We start from the raw sequence: 26,584 nt of genomic DNA, 5'->3' as shown, positions 1-26,584 counted from the left end.
GATAATTTTATTCATCAAAGTAACTACTTTTCTTTTAAACGAAAGCTTAAAGAACTTATTTTTACAATTGATGATTTAATAACATATTTCTGATGCTTTTATACAATTTGTTAAAGATTTTTTACGACTTATATACTTATCATTAACAACTGTAATCTACATATATAATAGATAAACTCATCTTTTAATTATAACAGAATTCCGTTTTATTATTTTTACTTTTTTTTTTTTCGATTATTTTCCAGTTTTTATATACTCTTATAGAGAGTGCCTTATTTTGTTAACTTATTATTAATCTTGTAAATTATTATTTATCTTATAAAATATAAAAAGAGTTTTGCCTTCTCTAAAAAAACAGTTTTGCCCTCTTTAGGACCATCAGAAAGCCGAAACATAAGGTAGGATCATTAAGAAACTGCAAATAGCAGGAAAAAATTAGATGTGTTTTTTACTAAGTTTTGCTTAAGAACACTGAGCACTCTATTTGGAAAATAAACCAATATATATATATATATATATATATATATATATATATATATATATATATATATATATATATATATATATATATATATATATATATATATATATATATATATATATATATATATATATATATTTATATATATATAAAGCGCTGTTTCTCGTTTTCTAGGATCGTTCGCAAGCCGAAGCACGAAGTACGATCAGTAGAAAATAGCGAATAGAAGAAAAACAAATAGGTAAGTTTTTTTACTAATTTATTATTGCTCTATTCCTTAAGAGCATTGAGCATTCTATTTGTAAAATATATTAATACAGTTTGGAGAAATTCATATATATGCATATATATATATATATATATATATATATATATATATATATATATATATATATATATATATATATATATATATATATATATATATATATATATATATATATATATATATATACTTTTGCTTAGTCGTCTTTTATTTTTATCATAAAATGTAAACTTTATCTATCCAAACCAAATCCTCAGGTGATATAGCAGCACTCCTCGCGTGTTCTACTTCTTTATTAGTCGATGTAGCAACTCTCCTCGCATATTTTACATATTTTTCAGTTGATGTAGCGTTTTTGCGTTTTTAAAAAAACAATAAAATTAAACTAGTTTCCTTAAATAAATTTAATGGTTTTGACGTAAACTGTACTTGAGTAAACACAAAAGACCGGTTGAATAGAAAAAGCAATTGCTTTTACTCCGCGTTTTTGGAGTAATAACTTTACGTGAATAAACTAGTGATCGACCGAAACCGAAATTTGAGCCGAAACCGAAAGTACCGAAATTTCGGTTCAGTGAAGCCGTAGCCGAAACCGAAATTTTGGCCGAAAACGAAACCGAAATTTCGGCCGAAATTTAAAAAAAGAATGTTAAAAATCCCTGAACCTTTTATAATCAAAAAAAAAAAATTTTACATGAATAAAAAAAACTATTACTTTTATGAGCAAAAAAAAACTGTTTTACATATATCTAAGCAGTCACCATATAATATAATTTGATAAAAACTATAATCTCAAGACTTTTCAATAAATAAAGTTAATAATTGAAATATTTTCTCTACAGAATAAAATTTTTTCCATGTTTTCTGGCAAAAGTCTGTTTCTTTCATTTGAAAGAATGTCTCCAGCAGTTGAAAACAACCTTTCAACTTCGGTGGAAGTCGGTGGAGGTGTAAGGAATCTCTTGGCTACTTTTGCCAAACCAAACTTTGCTTTTAATGTTGTTTTTTCTTCATACTTTTTCCAAAACTCCAAACAACATGAAGATGTTGGGCTTTCTAAGTACTCATTTAAAACTTCCTTTGCCAATTTGGAAGTTGTATTTTTGGAATTTGTACTTTGTGACTGTGCAATAATATTTTGCATCATTGAAGATGACCCAGTGTTCTCAATTGACGTAGTTTTCATTACAGGTATAGTTTCATTTTGGCTCAAATTGAAACTGTCTAATTCCGAAAAAACTTGTTTTTTTGTAGCTTGAAAGGCTTCTTGGGATCTAAAGAAGTGGTGCTTGAATCTGGGATCAAGAAGTGTTGCTATTGCAAAATAAGACAATTGTTTTTACTTTTTTTTTTTGTTTTTTGTTTTGCATTAAGTTCTGTACATTTAGTTCATTTTGATTACATAAACCTATGACATTATCTAAAAAAGATACTTAGTGGTTTGGTTTTTGAACTGCGAATTTTCAATACCCAAGTTATTGCTCAATATGCGAATAAATAAATTTAACTTGCTTTATTGTAATATTATTGATATATCTTGGATGTAAAACAAAGAATTAAAATAATTTTTGGAAACATTGAAGAGTGAATTTAGTGCATTCCTTCCTATTACATAAAGCTGTTGCATTATCATGCCGCGTAGGCTTTGAATATATATATTATACCGGTAAGGAGACAGAATCGATCCTTGTCTTACTCTTTGTGTTTGATAAAATGGATATGCTTTGCATCCTAGATAAGTGACAGAAGCACTGTTTTCATGGTGCAATGATAATATAGTATAAATAATATAAAGCGGTAATTTTTTATTGTCCAATAGTTTCTCAAATATAATGTCCCAACTACAGCTGTCAAATAATTTTTCAGCATCTAGGAAACAGAGATAGACAGGTGAGTTGTTGTTGTTGTAGTGTTTAATTGTTTTACTTATAGCAAATGCGACAGGTAAGTTTGACCTATATTTTGTTAAACCAAATTGAAGATCTCTGGATAGATTATTAAAATAAGATATTTTATTAATTTTGTAAAGATTGGAATTATGCTAATAACACGGTAGTAGATTGTAGAAATGCGGATTTGATTTTACTTTTAAGCTCCCTCAAAGAGCTTTTTTGATGCTCTCCCTTTGGTCTCCCTTAATTTATCAAAATTCTCTCTTAATGCCTCTAATAAAAACTTTCATATATTACCTACAAAGTTTTTTATATATTGCCAACAAAAATTTTTTCACACACACCCACGGAAAATTTTTACACCAACGGAAAATCTTTAGCTACCCAAAATTCAAGTGGCCATTCCCTAGAGGTTTGGTTATCAAATATAGGTTATTGACTAATATATTACAGTATATGGTTTCTAGGATGAAAGACAAATTGCCGAGGCGGTGATGATTTGTCTTTTATCCCAGACACCATACACTGTAGTGAGGTTGCGCTGAGGATCTAGCAAAAAGACATGAAGCCATTTTTATAATTTTTAGAGGTAAAATTACTATCTAGTATATGGTTATTCACAAGATGACAGAAGATGTATTATTTGAACCATTGATGAAATTGATTGGTCCCGATAATACGATTCTAGAAGATGACATACTTCGCATTGATTTTGACATTTTACATCCAGATCAAAGATTATTTTATTTACGTAATAAACTTAATGAATTATATTTGAATGGATTTCGGACAGACAGCAAGGTTATTGATTGTACTAAATTTGAAATAGATTAATACTTGGAAATTATACAACATTATTTGAAAAACTTACAGTTCTTAATGAGATGCAAAACTTTAAATTTGATAAAACTAAAATCAAGGAATCGTTTTACATTAATGAGGAGTTGATAAAAAAAAGGGTGTTAAAGTTGTTCAAACCACAAAATATATTCAAATATTAAAAATTGATTTGATAATTTTGATCAACGGCTAACCTTTCTAAATTTTAGTAAAACGATCTTTGAATTTATAAATAGTATTTTAATAAAAGAGAAAAACTGAGAATATCGGATACACACCTTAACATGTTTATTGATTTTATAAACAAAACAAATAATGAAATACTTAAGGCAAAAAAAAATAATCTACAGTTTTATCAATAGGAATATTTCCACTAAATTTGATAACACTGTTTACAATACCTTTGGAAATGACAAAACGGTTTATAAAAATGAAGGCGGTATAAAAAAATAATAATTACTTTAGGTGGAAATATAGAAGATGGTAATAGTGAAATACGCAGACGTAAAAATAATTAAATAGATTTGATCAATAAATAGAAGGAATAAAGGATGGGTAACAAGGCGACCAAGAGTTGGAAAAAAAAACCGTTTCGAATGTTTGAAAGATATTAACAAAGCTTATGTAAATCTTAAACTTTGCACGCAAATCTTAATAGTCAATACTATAGGATTCTAGTACTAAAACCAAACTTTACTATGACGATAGGCTTAGTTTAAGTTAAAAAATTAGAACTATTTTGGTTCAAGAAAAATATACAATCTTTGCTGTAACTTTTTTATTATTGCAACTATTAGCGCGATAATTAGAACTTTTAACGGTAGTTCATCTAAGAGCCAAAAAAACTAACAAGAAAGTTGATAAAGAAAAGATCAATGATAAAATAGAGATGATAAAAGAAAAACTAACGTTAAAGAAAAGAACGATGATAAAGAAAGACTGGTAAAAGTAGACCTGAGTCAGAAAAAAATTAACTCTTTTTAGATTATCTTGCTAACACTCTTAAGTGGTTAGCCACAAAGGTTGCACACGCAATTCCTTTTATAGCTAATGTTTTATATTGGATTTTTTATATGGTATATAAACTTGTAGGACTTGTTGTAGAAAATGTAAGGATCCTTTTTATATCTGCTGGAATAATAATCATTCGAGTTATTGATAGATATATCAGCAAAAAGGAACGAAGTGTTAGAAATAAAGGACGCTAAATGTCTGTTGAATCATTTCACGAGGAAGTGGATGGGATCCACTTAAGTATTTTTAAATTAATATAAGCGGCAAACCTGACAAGTACAATGGTTTTTTAAAATTAACTAACAAACCTACAATAGGTTCAGATAGTTCATATCTTGGTGGTGGCAAATATTATTACCCAACTCCAAAATTTAATCCAAACTTTAAGTATGAACCAGTTGATCCTTTACAAAACATAATTTAATCAATAAAAGAGGTGAATCAAACTAAAAAATCACCTACACCAACAAAGGGTGTACCACGTTGTTCGATACCACTCGATACCGAGAAGGAAGGTCTCGTATCGTGTGGTATCGCTTATGTTCCAATGTCGATACTATCAGCATTGCTTCGATACCAAACGATACAGATAATAAAAAGAATCGTAAAGTATCGCATGGTCTCGAATCGAGACTCTCAATAAAACAAAAAATTAAAATGTAACTTATTGAATTTTTTATAAACAAAATACAAGCACAATTACTTTTTAGAGATTTAGTTATTGTTTTTTAATAATCTACAATACTTTGGCTATCGACCATTCGTTGTTTTTTTCTTTGCCGTACTTTTGTTGGTATTTTAGGATTTTCTTCTATTAACATTGGCAAAGATAAGTCTGATTCATGTCCTATATCACTTTCATGTTTTTCTTCGATTGGCCATTTTTTAATGTATTTTTTAAGAGCGGAATAGTTCTGCATTATAAATACAAGCTTATCTGCCTTGTCACTATCGAGATTGTATCTACGATCAGTGATGACAAGGCCAGAGGCACAAAATGCTCTTTCAGATAATGCAGAGGTTGGTGGAGGTGCCAACCAAGATCTTGCAACACCCGAAAGGATAGGAAGTTCCGCTGCAGGCTGCTTCCACCATGCTAAGGTGTCAGTTTTTTCTGCATTTTTGGATCTTTTTGTTTTGGATCTTATTGTATTTGTCCATTTCAAGTTTAATAGGCGAGTTTTCGTGTATATGATGTGAATTAGTTTCTTCCTTATACTTTGCTAAAATAGTATTGTACTCATTTTCCTCCCAGCCTTGTGCATTATCAGGAACGGAATCGTTACTACCGTTGTTATTACTGGAGCTTGACACAGACAATGAAGAATTCTCAAAGTATTCTTTGGTTGTGGGATGGTTTTCAACCAGTTTTTGAATATTTTTATCGTCAACATCAAGAAGATGTCCACGAAAAAATGGATGACGGTAATGTCCTAGTGCAAATGCGGGTAATTTACGGCCTTTGTTTGGGAATCTCTTATTTAGTTCTGATAATAAATCCTCCGAAAATTTTTCTACTTTTCTATTTGTTGAATCCATGAGTAACATAATTATTATTTTTTTCTCGATGAAGTTGATGAGTGCTGTTACTTTCCACAGTGACATGTCAATTCGGATCTCTGTGTCAGAAGATAAAAAAACTGATAATTCTTTGACAGATTTAAGCACTGGAGCAATAGCTTCAAAGAGTAAGAACTCTTTATCTGTAGGTACGGTTTTCTTCCAATCATCACCTTCTGTATCGCGTAAGTATATGAGTGGAACCTTCAGTCGAAACATGACGTGCAGCATATCGTAATGGCTGTTCCATCTCGTGGTTAAGGGTATTTTGAGATAACTCACATCTAACCTAGAACAAGCTTCTTTCAACGAAGCACTGAAGGCTGTAAATTTATGAAGCCTGGTAGTAAATGAGCTGGCTTTAAGAAAACCATCTTTCAGTTCCGGGGTACCCTCAACTGTTCTTTGAAGTGCAGTGTTGAGTTTGTGATCACTGCATGTAACAGAATCTTCTTCTTTAGTTATTAAAGACACACTTTTGTTTAGAGCACATGCCATATTTGATGTCTGATCAATAACACACAGTTTATTGGGTACTTTTTTAATGATTCAGGGTTTGAGATTGTGTTATCAACAGAGGCGTAGAAAGAATTTTTTGGTGTTCGAGATAGGTAACTTCCAGACATGAAGCAAACTCCAAACATTTATATGTTTATACTTATTTCAAATAATAAGGGTTTGCAAAAAATTGCGATGATTGGAGGCTGGGAACAAAAAAGCCCCAAAATTTTTGCCCCCCTGCCCCAAACGTGCAACCCCCTCAAATTTGCAACCCCCTCAAATTGAGGGGGGTTTAAACTTTATATGGTCATAATTTTTGAACGCTAAAATATTTTAAAATGAAATCTAAAATTTATCGATGAATATAAGTCTAGTTAAGAATAGTATAAAAAATACTTCATCAACTTGTTGCTCTCACGTTTGAGGCAGGGGGCAAAAATTTTGGGGCTTTTTTGTTCCCAGCCTCCAATCATCGCAATTTTTTGCAAACCCTCATTATTTGACATAAGTATAAACATATAAATGTTTGGAGTTTGCTCCATGTCTGGAAGTTACCTATCTCAAACACCAAAAAATTCTTTCTACGCCTTTGGTTATCAAGTGCTTTTGCAATGTTGATACCAGTGTGTCGCTCTTTGAATAGGCACACTTCTAATGGAAATTTCTTTAGGGCAAAGTCTGGCAATATATAATGTAATGTCACGGACATGTATGAATCATTTGCCCTTGATGTCCAGTGGTCGGTGGTTATGGCAACCTGATTAAGATGTATGAGCTCTTTTTCCATAACTTCATGCATTACTACCTTCAGTGTATGGTAAAGCTGAGGGAGTTTATTTTTTGAGAAAGTCGTTGAATGTTTTATTGTGGCATTTGGTAATATTTTGTTCATAAACCTCTTAGAATTTTTAGAATCAGCAAAACTGAACGGCAAGCACTCAGTAGCAATCAAAGTAATGATGTCATGATCAACTACTAATTGACGCCGATCTTGAAGTGGCCACTTTTTTGTAATCGCTCTCTTCGGGAGAGTGAGAGTTTTGAAAGCTACATCTTTTGCGGATCCAGAAGCACCTGCCTCAATTACGTTTAGTTCTTCATCTACTTGTGATCTCCGCTCGTCTTTTTTTTTTGGAAGTTCGATGAATAACTTCCCATGTTGTGTTTGAATATGCTTTCGCAAGCCAGTAGTATTTGCTTGCTTTGTTGCAAGCTTATTTCCACAAGTTTTACACAAAGCAGATTCTCCTGAAAATGTAAAATACAGTTTAATAACAAATAAAATGATTTTACTTTTTTATTATAATTTTATTTTATTTTTATTAAAAATAACAGAGCCGGGACGCTTCGAACTCACTTGGGGCCTGAGGCAAAATTAAGTTTTGGGGGCATTTACTGTTAATTTTACCTCTAAAAAATGTCAAAAGAGTTAAATAATTTCAAAAATATTATTACGAAAAAAAGACCCTTTGATAGGTGTGAACTTAATTTTTTTTTTTTCTTACAATTAGTTCCTAGGTATCTTTATATGAAACAAAAACAAATTCAGAGTGGGCTGGCATACAACCTGGCCATCAATTTTGCACACTGTGCTATGCAATTTATGAATTATTGCTCCACCAATTAAATTAATTTTTTTTCAAAATCTTAATAGTTAATAAACAATAAAAGTTATAACGTAAAAATGTAAAAAAAACCTGCATTTTTAGTTAAAAAAAAAATTAAAAAATCTTAAATTCTCATGAAAGACTTGAACCCAGAATTCCGCGCGTACGTGCCCTACCTTCCTATCCGCTTGGCCACGCAAACTGACGAGAATGCAAGTAACTCTGCCGGTACAATAATTCTGCCGGTAACAATAATTCTGCCGGTAATTAATTTTAGAAGTATTTCCCGAAATTGCCGGCGATTACCTTTTGAGATAAAGTATAAAAAATACTTAGTAAGTAGTGCTTGCCTATATTTTTCTTGAAATAATCCCAGATTAAAGATGTTGTAAAAGGCATAACGAGTGAAGATTAGTTTTCTTTAACAACTAAAGTATACTTATGTTTAATTGTTAGTGCGGCCGTGGCGCAGTGGTTAGAACGCTTGCTTTATAAGCAGGAGATCCAGGTTCGAAACGAGCTCTGGACATATTTTCGCGTCACGGTAAGGAAGGAGGCGTGAACTTCCTGGTTAAATGCACTTCCGCGGTGCTCTGTGACAAGACCGTTAGGACTTCTCGGGGCACCTAAAATAAAAAAAAATAAAAAAAAAAAATTGTTTAAAAATAAAGTTTAGTTGTTGAATGTTGAACACAGTACAAAGCGAGAATTACGATACCATGAGAGATTTAATTAAAGTAACTATACCAGAAGAGAAATTAATATATGAATGCGATATTACACAATTAATTAAATTAAAATAACTGTAGTGACTGTTACGAAATCAATTCCCTTTGAACAATCATTTCTAATAAGCGTTTAGAATAATTATTAACGATTGTATCACAAGCAATTCCCTTTGGAGAATTATATGAAAAACTCTAATTAATGATACAAAATGTTAAAAAACTAATTCCCTCTGATCAACCATTTCTAATACTCGTTTAGAATAATCATTAACCATTAATCACAAGCAATTTTCTTTAGAGTACTATATGAAAAACATTCTTTAATGATTGCAAAACTATTCCCTTGGAGATTATATCCGCACAGAAAATTTTCGCTTGAATGGAATAAAAATTTGATAGAGTTGGAATAACGACATGGAAAATTACACATTGCAGGGGCTGATCCAGGTCATTGTTCTAAGGGGGTAGTCGGACCTAAAAAAATATAACAAATAAGGTTTGCGTTTTTTCAAAATAAAACAACTGTTTCATTTGATATTTAGAATGAGTTTAGAAAGGTTATAAGATAGTTAGTAATAGTAAATATATTGAATGGTTATATAATTTTTTTTTATTTTTTCTTATTTTTTTTATTTTATCAATAATATTTTGAAGTTTGACGTTTCTTAAGTAGGGGAAGGGGGTAGTTACCCCGAATACCACCCCTCCCTTACCTTTTTGTCTGCCCTTACACACTGTTTAACATAATTTAATAATTTGTGAAAATTTCATATAGAAATAAATGTTGAAAAAATCTTTTCTTTCCTTTTAATCACGGTAGAAAAAATTGTAATAAGGATAACAGATAAGAAATTAAAATACAGAAGTGGTACCACACAATTAGTTAAATTAAAACAAAGATACCAGATGAGAAATTAAATGATAAACATGATGTCATACAACCAGCTTAGAGAACTTTTTTTATAATAAATGAGCCATATATATTTCATTAATTATACGAATTTAGTATCTCAAATTAAAAATCGTTTACAAAAATAACATGGAAGTTCTCATGATGACCCGAGTTGCAATACCAAATGATACTATCGGTACCAAACAATACCAACATAACCGATAACTTTTGATATTAGTATCGATATTGAGACCGTAAGGTATCGCACCGAGACCAAACGATACCAACATAACCGATACTTTCGATACCAGTATCGCGTGATCTCGATATCGATACAGTATGGTATCGCTGCGATACCAAACGATACCAACATAACCGATACTTTCATTACCGGTATGCGTGATCTCAAAGTCAATACTGTAAAGTATCGCATCGAGACCAAACGATACCAAACAGTATCGACATTAACGATACTTTCGATACCAGTATCGCGTGATTTCTATACCGATATTGTATGGTATTGCACCGATACCAGACGAGAAATCGAGATTCGAGACCGATTATCTAGTGTCTAATATGTTAACGCAAACTTTTCATCTCGCTTTGTATACAAAAATATTTTTTTTACTTACTTATATCCGGAAGTTACGGATCAACTTCTCTGTTTACTACTCTGTGAGACGTATTTTGACTTTGGCCACTTTTTATTTTTATTATTTCAACCAATTACTGCCCCTCACAAGTTTAACTTTGACCATCATTTATGTTATACCTAAGTGATGAGTATTGTTTGTTGTAGGATTAAACAACATTTGTGTCATCAGCCAAAAAAACATAGATGTAAAGATGATAAACAGTACAAAATTAATTTTGGAAACTTAAATTAAAGTATCATATATAAAAGAAAAAGGAAACCAAAAAAGCGCTAAATTAACACAAGGCTTACATCTTCACTTGCATTAGATAATTCACCATTAGAAATGGTATTTTGAACTGCGGATCGACCTGGTAGGTTTTCAACAATACTGGTTTGACCGGTCATACTTTTTCCTGGCACAATATTTAACCTTTTTCTTCTCTATCTTTTCAATGGACCATTTCTTTCATCTCCACCCCTGAGTTTTTTAAGTTTATTTTGAAAAGCATCACTTACTGATGTGTTGATGTCGTTATGTGCCTTCTCATCAGGCAAACGTAATAGCCTTCAATATTTTATTTTATTTTTAATCCTTCTTCAGAAGGATTAAAAGGAAGAAAAAAAAGGATTGAAGGATTAAGTAACTTTTTCTTCTACATCAGACAGTACTGTCTGCCAAACCGGTTTTGTCTTTTAGTAATTCGATTTCCTTCAACTTACTTTGGAATGTTGACTTTGCAAGATGTAAATTCTTAGAGGATTTTAAGTTGTAGCGCCGACTTGGTTTTGGATTGTATGTCCTAGGCAGTCCTAGTTGAGAGAAACAAAATTAATTTAATTGGGTTTCATTTTATGTTAATAAAAAAAAAATAATAAATAATAAACTGAATGAAAGTTTCCTGTATGCAATTAATTAAAATAAAAACACCTGGTGATAGTTGTATAATGAAAGCAATGACGGGGTATTGCTATCATTATACCTTCATTAGATTATGGTCACCCCTGTTATAAAAAAAATAGTGGCTATAGCTTTCATTTTAGTAATTGTCCTGGTTATGTTAGATTTAAATAAGTAGAAAGAAATATTTAAATAATTATAATCACCTTAGTTAGTCCTGTTTACTTAGAATTTCGGAGGTTTTCAAAAATGTGAAAAAAGGACATGTCATACGGCTATCTTGAAATGATGTCTTTACCGCAGAAAGTTTTCTGTGCACTGTGAAAAGCTACTAAATAATTACCTATATCTTAGTGTTGCACTATGCACAACTAAAATTCTTAAAAGTAAAATAGTTTAGAGTTTATGGCTCTCAAAATTTTTTTTGCTTAATGGGATAAAGCCATTCCGGGTGGCCAGTGTCACTCCATATTATGGTATAGATATGTATTTATTGTAAAGTACAAAATTTATCAAATACACACAGTTTACTAGACCGGTAAGCCGGCCGTAATATACACATTAACAATTCAGATTATAAAATCAATCTATTCAGAGATTAATTTAAAACGGATGATACAGGAAGATGGCTAAGGTTCTCCAAGTATTTTCATTGTTCTTTTGGAATGTAAAAATTTGGCAAGCAACACAGCAACCAACCAAGAATCTTGAAAACAAATACTTGAAATTATACGCTTCAAAATTGAGGAAACGAGAAGTTTGACAGCCTAATAGTTTGAGCCGGCACTCTCCTTAACCTTATTAAGTAATTGACCAACTTTAGTTCAAGTTTTATAAACCGATTAAACAGCAACTAGTTTTGCTGAAGCTTTTCTTGCATTTAAAACTAAGCAAAAACCTTGCTGCAAATTAAAGGATAAATGAAATGTATAAATAGTAATGAAAAAACGTTTATTTTCAGGCTATTTTGCAAAAGAGGCAGCAATAATTGGAGTAGTTTTAGGTTTTATTAAGAGGTAAATTACCTCAAGAACTCCTAATCCCCAAATTAAATAGCCCTTAAATTGAGTTTTCTCTTTTTCAACCTTTTTTTCAACTTCATTTATTTTTTAAAGTTCTTTTTTACTTTTTTAAATTTCATTTAGTAACGTAGCTTCTTTCTCTTTTTGCTTTGCAGCAGATATCTGTCAAACTCTAACCCATTTTTATATTTTCACTTTTACCTCTAGTTTATTGTTTTCTTTTTTTATTTTTAATTATCTACTGAGTAACTTTCAATTGCATTTGTTCAATATTGGGTTTCTGAGAAGGAAGAGACGGGATAGTTTTGCTATGTCAATATGCTTTATAATGCAAATATCTACAGTAAGAGGAGCATACTCTAATCCAAAATGGTGGTAGACCTCTTCTGCTAAGATATGACTGTTGAAGGACAAGATTATTATTTAGATTATACTTGAGAGCGTTATGATTACCATTGTAGTAACCAAAACTTTTTTAGTAAAACCTATATACAGTTTTGCAGCCATTTCTGAAACTGAGTTTTTGTAACCCATCCTCTCTGTATATTATGAATAAAGGCGAGTTATTTGTTCAGGTGTCATTTATGATAATTCCTGATGTGCCAACGGCCGCTAACTGCTAGCTTTGCTAAAGGAAATCAGCAGCTATAAAAGTTGGACTCAGTGATGCAATCATTGATGAGAAATATACATTCATCTACTTCCAGAACAGATCTTATAAACTCTCAGCACAAGGTCTATTTTTCCCGAGTTTATCTCTCCCACAACTATTAAATGAACCTCAATTAACATATTAAAGGAAAAACAGATATAAAAAATTTGTTTGTCAAAATGCGAAACAACTCAAGCCCACCTCTAATTCCTATCTCAACCATTTTCGAAGCAAATATGTTTACCAAAATGGTCAGAAAAAACAAGTTTGACGTGGTCCAAAAGTTTTGCTTTGATAAAAACATTGAAAAAAAAGTGGCTCGTTGATATTGCTTTTTTTAAACAAAGCTGTGGTATTACGATCGCTCAATAATTAGCTCTTTAAAAATTCTTGAAGTTGCTTTAGTTCCTGTTTGAATTAGTGATAAAATACTTTAAGTAACTCGAAGTCAAGGCATACAAAGGACACTTAAAATAAAACAGATGATTCCCGGATCGATAAGTATAACAGCTGTTTAAAGAAAAGTAAGCATAAATAAAAAAATATAGTCTATAAAAAATCTATAACAAAAATAATCCTTATAAAAATATCTTTGCTGACTTTATTTGACTACTGTTGCTAAAAAGGTTTAAGTAACGAAGCCTACCCAGATTGCATTTCAAATGTCAGATCTTGGTAAGCTTGGATTGATTTTTAATTAAAGTTGAACTTCAAAAAGCGGTTGATATCAAATGGTTACCAGCCATAATTGTGAAAAATGATCCTTCTCCTACAACTGTTTCAACCAAACACACATATTAAATAAATATAATGAATGACTTAAGAATGGGGTAAAGATAATTGTTTTCGGAGTAAGGATGATTGCCAATGCTGTTACATTCACAGGATCTGTGGTATTAGCCCAGTATCTCTCAGGAGATAAAAGCAAAACGATTGAAGTAACATGACAAAACTGTTAAAAGGTTGTAAAAGAGACATCTTTTTGGAATCAAAAACACGTTGATGCTATTGATAAAATTAATGCTCGATTTCAGGCAAAAGAAGAATCGAATCGGCTGCATAATTATGTTGAGGCCAATTGACATTATCACAAAATGATTGTTGAAAAAATAAAATTAATAATGACGAACTATTTTCACTTTTTCCAAAACCTGATTTATCAGATTTTTATAAATCTAGCAAAAAACAAAAAACAAATGAGTATCTTTTGGTTGCTCTGGATGCAACTATCGGAGGTCTTTTTGGATGGTATTTCTTTAGCAGTGATAAAAAAAAACATTTAAAAAAAAAAATGATAAATTTAGTAAACCCTATATACAGCATAATTATATAATGATAAATTTAGTAAACCCTATATACATAAAATTTAGTAAACCCTATATACAGTTTCACAGCCATTTCTGAAACTGAGTTTTTGTAACCCATCCTCTCTGTATATTATGAATAAAGGCGAGTTATTTGTTCAGGTGTCATTTATGATAATATAATATATGATATATAATATAATAATAATATATGATAATATAATATAATATAATATATATAATAATATGATGCAGCTAGTCCGCAAATTCCTAAAGATAACAAGGTCGTAATCACGACAAAGAACAATAGTTTCCTGGACGGCATAATTAAAAACAGTTTTTCGTAGAGGTGACACTAAAAATGGATCAGCATTCACACCGAAATCATTCCTATAAATGATATTTGCATCAGCAAGATTGGTTGACCTACATTAATTAATGCTTGATTAATAGCTGCTTAGCGGTTTGTTAATTCTGTCTGCCATGTTTGATAAGCTTGATCAAATGCTTGCTTAAGACCATCTTTTCTGTCGAACTCAGCTTCGACTAAATTAAGGAATCCTGTTTGCAAATTAGTAGTTAATTTCTATGACAAAAGTATTTTCACGGTTGCTTTGAGAAAAATATACGATAAAATTGTATAATTTCTTCACAAAACGTAGAATTGTTGCATTTGCTCAGCTGTCAAAGATAGCGCTAATCAGGATATAAGAAAATGGTTAAAAGAAATCAACATCGTTGATAAGTTTAACTATTTTTCCGAACTTCCGAAGGAGTTTAGTGAACCTTTAAATTTTTTATTGAACGTGGTTTTCAAGATGGATAAAGATAGATTCCATTGAAGCTATTGAGGCTGCGGAAAATAATGATGTGGTTTCTTTAATAGCACACCTAATAAATACGTGGTACTGACGCTTGATTTGGTAAAATTTGACTGCTGATTAATATCAAGCAAGTGAATCAATTAAAGGATATATTAAGTTTGATCAAGGATATTTTTAACTACGTATTTCAAAGATTATTCTAAATAGGTCTCGATAAATTTGAGCATTTTCCTCAATAGATAATGATTGGGTCGTTAAAAAAAATCTATCAGAAATATTTTTTATTTCAACATTTCTGATGTTTCTATTTTTATTTAAACATAAAACCGTCGTTTGTGAAGAGTTATAGCTCATTCCTAATTGAACCTAGTTACCTCCTGATAGAGTTTTTAAATAAATTTATGACTATATGTTAAAGTTATCACCTTGAATGATCTATTCTGATCTTTCCTTAATTTAGTACTCATCTGAATATAAGAGACCACCCATTTTCCCTGCCTAAAACTGATAGCCCTGTGGATTTCGTTGACTTCCATCTCGATTGATTCGTGTAATTTAGATAATGCACAATGTACTTTTCTTTATTTCTTAGGTTAGGTACAATTTTATTGTATTCATTTTATCTTAAGCTTTTCAACTAATTTTTGCAGATACTTGCTTATCCATTCTTCCGTAAATACTATTGTTTCGGGGATAACAATGGATATATATGGATATAATGAGATATGATATATAACTTTTTGGTTTAGTTTTATGAAATTCTAGATATCGTGTCTATGTAAAATGTTTCGAGACCATACTAATCCCTCAGAAGAGTTTTTTTGTCGCAGAATAATTGCATGCCAATATTGGTAAGGAGCTTGAGATTAATTTTTGTCATTTTCAGTAAAGCATCCCGGAGCGCTAAAGTAGTAATCCGGATCATGACCGTAAAATTGCATTAATAAATTCCAAATTCTTTCAAAAATATCTGCCAACAGTTTCACATCAGTTCCAAAATAACGTGATAATCACCAAAAGTGATACAACCAAAAGCATTCCAAACATTTTGTGTATATATTTATAGTCTGAACTAGACGATAATTCGTCTGACTTTTTTTCCCGTGAACTTCGGGAAGTCAGACGGAAAAGTTTGGTTATTAAAAAAAATTAATAATGGCGAAAAAGATTTACGCTTAGCAGGTTTAAGGACGGGGGTAATAAACTTTTTAAAAACCAATTAGCAACTATTTTCAACAAATTATCAACAATAATTGTTGATAATTTGTTGAAAACAATTTTCAACAAATTAAAAACAAATTACCAACTATTTTCAACAAATTATCAACAATAATTGTTGATAATTTGTTGAAAACAAATTTCAACAAATTATCAACAATAATTGTTGATAATTTGTAGAAAATAGTTGGTAATTGGTTTTTAAAAAGTTTATTACCCCCGTCCTTAAACCTGCTAAGCGTAAATATTTTTCGCCATTATTAGTTTTTTGATAAAATTTTTGATAAAATTTTTGATAAAATTATTTTATCAAATTTAATATACGTTAAATATATCTTGTTAACCCGTATTTTTAACTTTCAAACTAAAAAAAGACACATTATTAAAGTTTTTTCTGATTGCAGATTTATAAAAATAATAATAAATTCATTTTTTTTTTCTTACTCATAAGTAGTGGCCAAATTAAGTCGGATTAAACTTCAAATTTAATTTGTTTAATTCAGACATTTTGTTTTGCTTTTTATATACTCATAAGTTTCGGTGAACTCTTTTATTGCAGCATGGTATCCAAGTTTTAATAAATGGATTATAACTTGTTTGATTTTCAATGCAATGATCACAATGTTTTATTGCTTAAAAAAAAAAAAAACATACCATTAACAAAAAAAGGTCACAACCTTCTGAGGTTTTCTTACCTCCTTCATTAAACGTGTGGATTTTATATCTTCATGATATCGCACAAAAGTATTCATCCTATGATGATGATTCTATGAAAATTAATCTATGGGATAATAAGGGAAAAATAACAGAGGCTGACTAAAATATAGAAAAATCATAAATAAAAAGCTAACTTATTCAAATAACTATCATTATATTTGTAAAACATGCTATACAAATGTAAAAAAAATATTAGCAAAAATACAAAAAAATATATATGCATATAAATAATAATCAAACATAAATCAAGAGGTCATGAAATTCTTAAAGAAAACTCACAAAGACTATTGATATCTATACCAAAAGCAGAAGAAATGGATTGTAGAATATTTTCGAACAAATAAATGAAGCTTGATCAAAAAATATTTTTGAAGAAACAAATTGAAACTTTGAACAAACAAATTGAAACAAATTGAAACAAATTGAAACTATTATTATATTTTTCATCATTAAACTTATCATCTTGGAATGAAATTGACCATATGGTCTATCAAAAAAGCTTTTATATTTTTCTCCTAGTTCTTTGTGAAAGTAATAATAAATTGATCTTACATTAGTCATAGTTGTAGAAAAGACTAAAGTTCTTTTAGCTGAATAAGTATTCAAAAGAATATGTTGAAAAACTGGGTAAAAAAATTTCTAGTTATTATCTCTAGACTCAATAAATTATCTCTAGACTCAATATGTATTAGGCTGTATTTAAAATTTCTTCTTTCTGGTGTAGATGATATAATAACCAAATTATGCAAACAAAGATTATCAATAATTAAGTCAGCAGTACTTTTAGCTACAGCTGCTGTCGATGCCAATACTGGAATTCTTTTAGGGACAAGTGATAGCAATTCGAGAGTCTATTATAATGAGGCCGAAATGCATCTGATTGTGTACTTGAACATCTATAACAATCACAGACAAATAAGGTATAAATAAAATCATGTAAATCACAAGATTTTACTTATATAATGCTATAGGTAATGAATTTATCTTTTCTTTCAATGAGTAAAATTTTTTTAATTTTGATTTAATCTAATGTATTACAAGAAGTTCTGACATTAAAGTTGTAAATATCAATGTTTACTTTACGTAGAAAATTTATCTATATAACAAAATCACTTACCACTTTTTCGCACAATGACTTTCATCAATTGCAACTGCAACAACTTTCTGATTAAAGGCAGAGTCATTGACAATTGATCTATAAGTTGTTAGAATGGCTTCAGGTGAACAAAATATTACATTTGCTTCATTGTAATTTATCTAAAAAAAAACAGTATACTTTTAAACAATAAACAACACTGTCTAAATTCAATATCAGAATAATATAATACTTCTTAATAAATGCTTAACACATTTAGAATTAAAGAAATATAATAATGCATTTCTAATCTTCAATGCAATTTCAATCTAAATGCATTTAGCATTAAAAATTTCTCAATAAATGATTAATTATTTGCATTCACTAAAAAAGATTTTTTATGTTTTCTACAGAAAAATGAAATCAAAATTCCAAAATTTATGAACAATAATTCAGAAAAAAATGTTTAATTTCTCAGGGTAATTACCAAGCAAAAACTAGACCTTCTCTAGAGAAATGAAAAACTTTATTTGATAACTAAAATAATGTATAATAATGATAATTATTACCTCTGTTTGATCATCTTCAATATTTTTTCTTTGTTGATTATGCTTTATAGAAGCTACTTTGATTCCCTTTTTACTAAGTGTGTATATGTAACTTAAATTATCTATCCCAAATAATTCTTCGGTTAAGTACGGTCATAAATCAATCACAAACCAATGCGTAAAATCTTGGAATAAATTACCACTTCACCTTAAATCACTAAACTCTATTACACAATTTAAAACCCATTTTCATGCTTCTTTTTTTTTGGAGAGATACTGTTTGTAAAATGTTGGAATTATTGTGGGTCATTATTATTATTGCTTTTGTATTGTTATATATGATATAAATATTATTATAACATTATTTTATATGTGTATGTATATATATGTGTGTGTACATATGTTTGTAGGTATGTGTCTATTTGTATATATGTATGTGAGTGCGTGTATGTGTGTATATGTATGTATATATGTGTGTATGTGTATGTATTCATGTATATGTATATGGGTATGTATGTTGTATGTATATGTGTGTTTATATGTATATGTGTATGTGCGTATGTATATGTATGTGTGTATATGTGTATATATGTATGTGTATGTGTGTATATATGTGTGTATGTATGTGTGTATGTATATATATATATATATATATATATATATATATATATATATATATATATATATATATATGTGTGTGTATATGTGTGTGTTTTTTTGTGTGTATGTGTGTATATATATATGTATGTGTGTATGCATGTATGTGTGTGTATGTATGTGTGTATATGTATATGTTTGTGTGTATGCAAACATACATATATATATATATATATATATATATATATATATATATATATGTATGTATGTATGTATGTATGTATGTATGTATGTATGTATGTATGTATGTATGTATGTATGTATGTATGTATGTATGTATGTATGTATGTATGTATGTAGGTATGTATGGATGTATGTATGTATGTATATATATATATATATAAATGTGTGAGTGTATGTGTGTATATGTGTATGTATATGTGTGTATGTGTATATATTTATATATGTATGTATGTGTTCATGTGTGTGTATACATATATATATATTTATATATGTTATACATTTTTTGTAACAATGACTTTTATTATTATTATTATTACTATTATTATTGTTAAATTTTGATAAATACTAGTGTTGTTCCTTATTATTATTGTTTTATATCATTATATAAATATATTCCTAATAACTACTACTATCATTCATATTTTATTATTATTAATATCAATTTAATTTGTATTTACTTTATATTATTATAATATTAGTTATTACTAATATTATTTTTATATTATTACTAATATTATTATTAACCTGTTATTATTACTGAAATTATTTTTTTGTGGTTAACATTGTTATATAACTTTTGCAGTTACTATTATTTTTTCCTTTTCTTACAATTATCACCTTTTATCTGACTTTACTTTTCTTTTTATTATCACTATGTAATATAATTAAATTTGATAGGTGTTTACTTGAGATTAGTATCATTACTATTTGTAAATATCCTTGATGTAAGATCTTTTATTCAGAATAAATTTGATTTGAATTGATTTGTTTTCTTGATCTTTCATTCAACTCAAAAGCGAAGAAACAACTAAAACTTTATTATTGTACATCTTAATTCATATTCATATCGAATACTATCAGGTGCTTGACTTTATCTTAATAAGTTTAAAGTGAAGGTAAAAAAGGGTAGACATTGAAACACAATTGATTTTTTACTGCCTGTTGGTTGGCAAACGAAACAATCTACGCAATTGCTGAGAGCTATTAAAGAATATTTTTGGTAATCCTTCAAAGATTTAATACAAAATAACTCCCAAACTATTTAAAAGCATACTCTAAAATTATCTTTTTCGCTTGTCATATAGCTTCTGAATAGCACTGATAATTTAATAAAATAAATTTTAGCGCATTTTTAAAATAAAACCCCCCGAAACATTACTAATTAATATCTGTAACATTTACACAAAAGAAAATTGCATAAAATTGAATGCTGACAAAACCGAGTTTTTGGTCACCGGAAAACATCAAATTAAAAAATGCACGATAACACTCAACCACCAAAAAATAAAACTAGACAATAAACTTACTCATCTAGGCTTTATATGGGAACAAAATATTCACCAATTGCCTCACTTAATCGTTTAAACATTGATAACCGAATATCCCATTTCCGGGCAGTAATACAGTCTTTAATTCAAGCTGGAATTCGTTTTGTTCACCCAAACTCTATTGTCCAGTTATATAAAACTTTAGCTGTTCCAACACTAACGTATGGTCTTGAGCTTTGCGACCATAAAGAAATGTTATTGCAAAAGCTTGATATAGTAGGAAGAATTGCACTGAAGTCACTACTAAACGTTTCAAAACATAGTACAAATTATAAACATCCCCTATTTTGTATTGAAGATATATCTATAATTACGCAACAAAATAAGATAAACTTATTTATTCGCCTGTTGAAAAATAAAATGACATTTGATATTCTTAAGTCGCAGTTGAACAACGAATCAGGTCCACGACCTTTTGTAGATAACGTCAAGGCTCTGTGCAATAGTCATAAATTAAATATAGAGAAACTAATGCAACACAAAGAAAAAATAAAAATTACTGGTTTAAAACATATAATTCCTGAAACGGATCTTAAAATCTTAAAATGTGCAGTTGAGTACTGGAACTCAAAAGAACAAAGAACAATCTTCAAGGATGTTCTTGAAAATAAAATTCCTAGATCCTAGAGATTTTTTTTTGAAACTTTTTATTTACCTTACTTGTAATATATAGTGGGTGTTTAACAAATATATAAATAAAATTACGATATTTCATAAAGATCAAAGCAAAGCCGCAGGAACATATTTGTTCCGGTAGATGATAAATTGCATTAGCGCAAAAACCAAAGTTTTCTTCCCAAAGTTCACGGGAAAAAAAAAGTCAGACGAAACATCGTCTAAGTCTGAACCTGTAGTTCCATTTCTTGTCAATTTACTGTAAAAAGCTTCTAGAAGTGGAAGTTGATTTTCATTAAATCATTAATATATTCATATGGGTAAACAATTTCAAAAGACGACTGGAACTTTTGTTTTATTAGGCTTAATGCGGACTTTTAAGTTGCACTCTTAATGAGCAGCGTCTTGATACTTTCCCGTGATATGACAAGAATCGCGTTTTTTCATTATCAAGATTTTTATTGCAGATGTGGCAAACCGCTGCTTTTACAAATGTTTTGTCATCATCAGTTTAAATCATTTTCTTTGGTTTTTTGAAAATCTTGTTTATTTAAAAAGCTCAGATTAAAGACTTTGAAGAAAGTGCTTCGCTGCATTTTCACCACAATATAGATATAGAGTTGAAGCTTATGTAAAACCGTCGCTCCGAACTTATACATAGTAATAGCTGCAAAGCAATTGCTATGCTCAATTGAGTAGAGCTTTTAGTTTGATCAATTTAATGCTTCAAAGTTAACATAGATAATGCACGGCACTTGCATCTGCTTGTGATTTCTAAATTTACAGCATACAAAGATGTTGACTCATAGTGAAGGATATTGACGCTCAAACGTCAGTATTCTTCACTCTGTTTAGTCAGTAGTTTTAATATCAGTAACTTTAACTGGAAATTTAATATCTTTAAAGTTTAACACTCTGAGATGTTGTCTATACTTTGTAGTGCAATGTGGGTTAGACTTAACTACATTTAAATATTTATTGTCAGTGATTCTTAAATTTATGACACATCGGGGATGCTTCCCGACGATTTAATGTAGTTCTTTACCTGAAAAATATTGTATATAGCAAGTTCCATATTTAATGAAACGCAACAGCTGAGGCTTCATCCACTGCCTTCATTGACAAATCTTTCAATAAATTCAACAATTTTTGTTGTTGCTTTTTCAAGCATATCCTTAATATAATTTATAAATTTTTTTTTTTTGTTCTTTATTACAATATTTAATACAATATTTACAAATATATCAATTAGAAAAATTACATGCAAAGAATAAAGATAAAGAACGCGGATACTCAAAGAAGACCATCATGTCTTGTCACCGAAAACCGCTGTTGAAGAGCTTTGAACTTAATTTAGATTTTAGAAAAAAAAAAAAAAAATACACATTTTAAACTTTTCTTTAGTTATGGTCTTTATGGGTTGAATTAAAATACTAATTCTTCTGAACCGCATGACTCAAGCGAAAACAAAAATATCATAATATTCTTGATAAACAAATACGTCTCGCATCTTACTCGTATCTATACGATCACTGATTCTTGTTACTCAAATGTATCTTACAATTACACTAATCTTAATTGTTAATTAATTAATAAATAAACGATAATAATAAGAATATGATTGCACTAGGTACATCCAAATGCACTTTAAGGTTGTCCAAAAGATATCGAATGTTGGTGCGTTTATGTTTACGCTTCCACTGACAAAAATGCTAAACCACTGTCAAAGGATGGTTAACTTCCAAAAATATCATACATACAATATTTGCAGATACATCCATTCACATACATCAACTTTTTTTTTTTGTTTTTTTTTTTGCTTTTATCTTTTTATATATTTTTTTTATTGCAAAATTAAATTCAATATTAAAACTATATACCGTTCGTAATACAAATTATTTACAAATATTACGAATTAAAATAAAAATAATATATGTAAATAATAAATGACTACTGACAAATAATGTCAGTGCAACTTTTAACAAAATTCAAATAATGGTGTTTAAATATAGTTTCTCACATAAACTTTAAATCAATATTGTATAAAAGTAAATATAAATGAATAAAGTATAATATAAATGAGTGATGACAAAACTGGGTAAAATTAAAAGTATATAAATATATTTTCAATTGAGAAAATTACTTTTTTTAGTCTTTTTTTGAAAATATAATAATTCCATTTATGAGAAAAATTAAAATTTTTTAAAATTATTTGGTTCCATAAAAAAGCTCCACGAAAAGAAATGCAAAATTTACTAAAGTTTGTTTGAAATTTTGGTTGTTTAATAAAATTATCATTTCTTAAAGAATATTCATTTTTTTTATTTAAAGAATATAAATTAAAAAAGGAAGCTGGAGATGAGTTGGTTTTACATTTAAACATAAAACAAAGAACATTATAAACATTTACTTGATATATATTAAAAACATTCATGTTAAATAAGAGTTGCCTTGAATGAGTAAAACAATTTTTGAATTTTATAAGACGTGCAATATGCTTCTGCTGACAATAAAGTGGCTTTCATTTACTTTTATGGGTACTATCCCATGCAATATTAGAATAATTAATATGACAGTGTATAAAAGAGTAATACAGTTGAGTTAATGAATGTTTGTTTAAAACGCTTCTTGCTTTATATAAAACTCCAATGCTTTTTTCAATTTGGTTGCATAAATGTCCGATGTGATTCTTCCAGGATAGATTTTCATCTACAATGATACCTTGAAAATTTGTGAAAATTACTCTTTTTATTTGAATATTATCAATATGAAGAAGATGCATATTACTTGGAAGTAAATGTTTATTAAATCGTAAATCAATGTTGAGTGAAAGTTGATTTGACTTAAACCAGTCAGATACTTTTGTTAGTTCAATGTTCATATTATTAAAAAGTTTATTGATGTTATTATTAGCTAGGAATAGGTTTGTATCATCACCAAACATTATATTTGTTAATTTTGAGACTTCATGGAGATCGTTAACATAAATTAGAAATCATATGAGCCCTAGTATAGATCCCTGTGGAACTCCACAGTTTGTATTTAGATAATCTATATTTAGATAATTTTGTGAAGAAGATCCGTCGACATAGACAAATTGTCAGCAATGTTTTAAATAGCTTTTTAGTAGTTTTAAAGCATTATCGGTGATACCATAATGTTCATGTTTTTTAAACAGTATTTCATGGTCAATTGTGTCGAAAGCCTAAGATAGGTCTATAAAGACGCCTAAAGTAAACTCTAACTTTTCGAATGAATCAGTTATACTACGAGTAAGAATTTATCGTATACTTCATTAGCTTCAAATTAACTGTTTGTATGATTCCAATTTATTAAAGATAATTGATCCTTAAGCGATGCTAGATTTGCATTGGTGAAAAAACGTTTGATAATGACTTTTTTATGTTGTTGTATTAATTTGTTGTCAATATTAATAGAGAAAAAAATAGGGAAGTGGTCGGAAACGTCACTTTTTATTATACCTTTTTTAAGAGTTTCAATAAAGATATCGGTTGTTATGATGTTGTCAATTAAGGTAGCTGAAGTTGAGGTTACTTTAGTAGGTTTGTTAATTAGTGGAATTGCTCCATGTTCGAATAAGTCATCGTAAAACTTTTTAATGTTGTTATTAACGTGATATTCAAAACAATTTAAATTTACGTCACCAATTATATAATTTAGTTTCTTTTCCTTAAAACTATATTTTTAAAATATCATTACACAAAAATGCATTAAAACTTTCAATATGGCCTGATGGTGGGCGATAACAGCAGCTTATGAGTATGTTTTTGAACTATTGGTTAAAAGTTCAATTGTTAATATTTCTTTATTGTCATCAGAAATACTCATCTCAGGCCTAAAAAAAAACCACAAATTTTCCGTTATATAAAAAAGTACACCATCTCCGCGTATATTTGCTTTACGCGCTAGTGGGATCATATTAAAACCTCGAATATGGAGATTTAAATTAGATTTAGCGTCATCAAATTCACACCACGTTTCAGTTTAGCAAATTATACTAAATGTATTTGAAGTTTCCTCTATTAAAGTACACAAATTTTCAAAGTTTTTTTAAGACTTCTAACGTTAAAATGACTAACATATAAATGATCCCAAGAAAAAAATTCTTTTATTTCTTTGTTATTGAAGTAGGAACAATTGTTTCGCAAAGCTCCTACATTGCTAAAATAGTTTAGGTCCGGATCTGAATTAGTGTCAAGCACCAAGTCGTTAGATTGAAAAAAGTTAAATGATAGCGATTCAAAATTGTTTTGATAATTAATCCACTTTCAAAATTTAAATAACTAGAAATAAAAGAATATCATATAAAAATCGCGCGTAATAAGTTTGTTGTAAATAACTTTAGCAAATTTACCTTTGGCTCTTAATTCATTTTCTTCTTTAAACAACTTCTTCCTAATTTCCGTAGTTCTTTCGCTAAAATCTTCATTAACATATAGTTTTTCATTCCAAAGTTTTAGTTTGATAAATTTTTCAAAAACTGCGTTTCTTTCTTTGTAATTAAGAAATTTTACTATTATTGTTCTGTTCTTTTTAACTCCTTTTTCGTTTCTTCCTTTCGATGCGCCCTTTCAATCTCTAAATCATTAGTAAAACCAAACTTAGATTTTAAGACTTCTTGAATTTTTCTCTCGCTGTCTTCCCATAATTCGTACTCGCTTCCTTCGACTCCATTAAACCTAAGATTATTCCTACGACTTCGATCTTCAAGTTCGGCAAGCTTGTCTTTCACATCATTGAATTTTGTCATAAAACTTTATGTTGTCTGTAACCGATGTCGAACTAATAGATAATCTGTTAGTTCGACATTTGGAATTGCGTTTCTTTTTTCAACTCATTCAATTCCGCTTGAGTTGTTTTATTCTTCTCACTTACAAAGTCGACTGCCTTTCTTAATTCCTTCATTTCATTTTTAAGATTTTTATTTTCTTCTAGTATATTATTAAATTTAATTTCCATTTTATTGAATTTATCATTAAAAAGTTTTATTAATGTGTTTTCATGTATCTCTAGTAAATCCTTTATATCGGTTGCTGAAAATTTCGCCATTATTATTATTATTTTTTATTTTTTTCCCGTCGATGAAAAAATACGTCCGTTCACGA

General features: G+C 29.1%; 1 long non-coding RNA gene across 8 annotated transcripts in view; it reads left to right on the top strand.

The window, feature by feature from the left end:
* Nucleotides 1-26,584, top strand: part of LOC136077885 (uncharacterized) — a 155,416-nt gene that overhangs the window by 58,480 nt on the left and 70,352 nt on the right. For all 8 annotated transcript variants that reach the window (XR_010637348.1, XR_010637342.1, XR_010637345.1 and 5 more), the window contains one exon: nucleotides 656-722. This is a non-coding gene — a long non-coding RNA (uncharacterized LOC136077885). The remainder of the gene's footprint in view (nucleotides 1-655; nucleotides 723-26,584) is intronic.

This window comes from Hydra vulgaris, chromosome 03, assembly GCF_038396675.1.
Source record: "Hydra vulgaris chromosome 03, alternate assembly HydraT2T_AEP".
Classification (NCBI taxonomy): Eukaryota; Metazoa; Cnidaria; class Hydrozoa; order Anthoathecata; family Hydridae; genus Hydra; species Hydra vulgaris.
Note: the sequence above shows the minus strand (reverse complement) of the source record. Positions and strands in the feature narration are given on the sequence as shown.